Raw genomic sequence first — 3435 nt, 5'->3', positions numbered from 1 at the left:
CGTTGAATGGACTTTCGTACCAGTGGAGACATCTCCAGGCAAAGAGTTGATTTATACCACCTAAGTGTACTGGGGAAGAAGCTGAGAAAACCCGGAGAGTGCCGTTCTGAATGCTGACACAAACAAACCCCCTCACCCATCTTTTTCTCCCTCTAAACTTCATCTTTCCATCTTTAAAATTCTTCTATCAGGTAGAAATCATTCCAGATATTTTAGAAATGTCTGTGTAAAGTTCTCAACCACCGCCGTGTGGTCAATCAAAATTGTACAGCTTGCTAAAATTAGCCATGTTGTTATTTTCCATATTTTGCCAATTAATGTAAATGTGTGATGTGTTAAACTTTGATTCTGTTAATAAATGACCCACTGTCGTTGGTGAGTCAAAGATAATTAACGTCTCACGTTACATTTCTAAATTCAATGCACATTATATACAGTCCAGAAAAATGAAAGAATCCGTTTAATTTATGAATATATCTCATGCATATGTTCATCTACATCTGGTGGCCCGTGACGGGTTCATAAGGTGGACTGTGTATTCGTGTAACAATTGATTTTACATGTTGGCATGAAAGAAAAAATTGCAGATTATGCTGTGATGAAAAGTGCAGATTTTGCTGTGTGAAACGCAGCGTAGCTGCGACGCTTGGAGAAAACGCAGCGTGTTGAGCTGCGATGCTCAGAGAAAGCTCACAGAAATGTTAGCAGCAAATGGTGTTTTGAAAGCTGAAATTGTGAGTCAACGTGTCTTTTTGAAAGCTGAAATTGTACGTCTGTGTTGTGTGACAAATTTGCTGAGCTGTGGAAACGCTTTATTCTGTTAAACCGTGTTCCAGACGCTGTTCTGGTACGGCTCGGTTCTGAAAAGTTCGAACGAGTTGTTTTTGAATGGTTGGGAAGACGTTTTGAGACCGGGGCGCCGACTCCGTGCAGCTCAGAGCTTGATTCGTTACATTTTTAACAGAAAATGGTGCATTTTGACAGTTTAAAAGACGAAAAGTTGACGGACTAGTTCAGGCTAATGCTACACGCTAGCTGGAAAAACGATCCGTGATTGGTTGAAAACGGCTGAGTTGGGACGCTGTGATACGCTGAGAAGTGAGTGACGTGCCTGCGTCACTTCCTCTGAGTCAGCGTTGTAAGAACGCACCTCCGTTGTTGCTCTGTCATTGGTAGATTCAGTCACGTGACCCGGAAATGAAGCTCGTCTTCTTAGGGAATTTCAATCTGCTTTTTAAAGTTAAAAAACGCTTTAAAGTTGATTCTGATCCGCTGCTTCGTTTCTTTGAAGCCTAATCGCTGAAATTATGCCACGTTTGAGTTTGAAATCCGTCACTAAATGGTGTTTTTGGACCACGCTAGCCGATGCTAATTTTAAGCTAACAGCTAACGACCGGATGAGTGACGTGTCGCGTCACTTCCTCTGAAGTCAGATTGTAAAGCTTGGTTGCACCAAAAGCCTTTTCTGTGCTTAAAATCACTTAATAAAATTTGCCACATGTCCCAAAAAACTCATGTTCATGCAAAGAAGTCATGCTTGTTGAAACAACGCAACATTTTAGCTTTAAATCCGTTCAGAAATGTTGATTTAACCGAGTTTAGCCAAAGCTAATTTTAAGCTAAGCGGCTAACGACAGGATGTCGACAGAACGTCCACAGGAAGTTGTCATAGACTCCTGCTGGTAGAAAGCTAACACCGCCACCTGCTGGGAAAGGGGAGTATAACAGTTTTCTGAAGAAAGACTGAAACTCCTCATAACATTTTTTTCTTTTTCTGTTCACCACCTGGTTCTATGAGTGACTGTTAAAATAGCGAATTTATGGAAGTAAACGGTTTAAAAAGCGTTTTTAAACTGATGTTGCTGTGAGACTTTTTAGAAAAATTGCAGGTTTATAAAATTCAGTGCTTTAGAGTAAGAAACACTGAGAAGCTTAGTAATCTAGTATCTGTTAAGAAATATGCACGTTAAGTAACACTGCCAGAGAAGCATTTACTTAAGAATATTCATGAATTGGGGTAAAACCTACAAATAGGTGCCCACATTTGAATAAGTTGACTTATAACAGTACTTTTGTGTAAACCCAGAGCTTAAAATAGTGTGAAACTCAATGACACTTGAATACAAATATTTACCTGTAAAATATCTGAAGCTGGCAACTGTTTTAAACAGGTAAAGTGCTACACAGTGAAAACATGGCAGGTGTGGTAGAAAAAGATTTTGATCCTTATGAGATGAAGGACTGTTTAGAGGATGCGTTAGCACTGCTGACAGAATCCTTACATCCATATGATAAACAGGTGAACAGCATTAACCCAAAAGAGTTAGTGGACAATCTAATGGAGGTTGCAGGGAGTGTGACCTCTACAGAAATTACAAAGTCAAGTTATGAACAGCTGGCTAAAATTGCAATTTTGCTGAAAGAATCATTCTATGCAGTTGTTGAGAAAGCTGATGACCTTGCAATAAGGTTAGACAGTGAAAAAGAGGTGGTTCAGGAAATTGAAGAACACTACCTTCAATTTAAAAGCGAACACGAGGTCCTCACAAGAAAACATCATGAACAGTTGTTTCAATCACAGCAAGATGCACGTGCAGAAGTTGATTCAATGAACAGCAAAATACAGTTACTTGATGCATCACTATCTGAAGCCAGGGATGCTAAAGATGTGCTTAAAGCACAACTTGACGAATGCAGACTGGTGAAAACGGGATTACTCCAGCAATGTCTGCTTTTACAAAGTGAATGTCAGACATCACAGGAACGCCTGAAGGCTTGTGAGGAGAATCTAGCCACAGCAACAAACAAGATTTCTGACGTGGGGCGAGCTGGTCTGGGACTCAAAGACGAACAAGGTCAGGGTCCGGGTCACTCACAATCACCCCAGAAAGATGCTGTTGCACCTCCTGCTCTTAATCCCATTCTGTCACCCCCACCCCCATCTCGGGTGGTAGGGGCAGACCTGCACCGACTTACACCTCCTACTCTTAATCCCATTCTGTCACCCCCACCCCCATCTCGGGTGGTAGGGGCAGACCTGCACCAATTTGCACCACCAACCACGCAAGTGAGACCGTTGATACTGTCTCCTTCAATGGATGATTTGCAGAAAATCTCAAAATATGTACAACGCTTTGTGCCTGGACCGATGGGTTCATCTGGAACAAAAGCGTACCTCAGAGATCTTGAATTCAGATTGAGAGGTTATCCTAATGCTACGGTTGAGGATAAGATCAGTCTGATAAGGCTCACTTCAGACAGAGAGGTGTTCACCTTCATCGAGCGTCTACCTGATGCAACGAGAAGGGATTACAACCTTCTGTGTGAAGCTTTGATCAGAGAGTACGACCCCTGCACGGGACCTGCTGGTTTCCCGGCCGCAGACAAAGTCACGCAGGGCAAGAATGAACATCCAAAAGTTTATTACAAAAGAAT

Source organism: Nematolebias whitei, chromosome 16 (genome assembly GCF_014905685.2).
Source record: "Nematolebias whitei isolate Nwh7 chromosome 16, NemWhi1, whole genome shotgun sequence".
Lineage (NCBI taxonomy): Eukaryota > Metazoa > Chordata > Actinopteri > Cyprinodontiformes > Rivulidae > Nematolebias > Nematolebias whitei.
The sequence above is the reverse complement of the archived record's forward strand: the minus strand, read 5'-3'. Positions refer to the sequence as shown.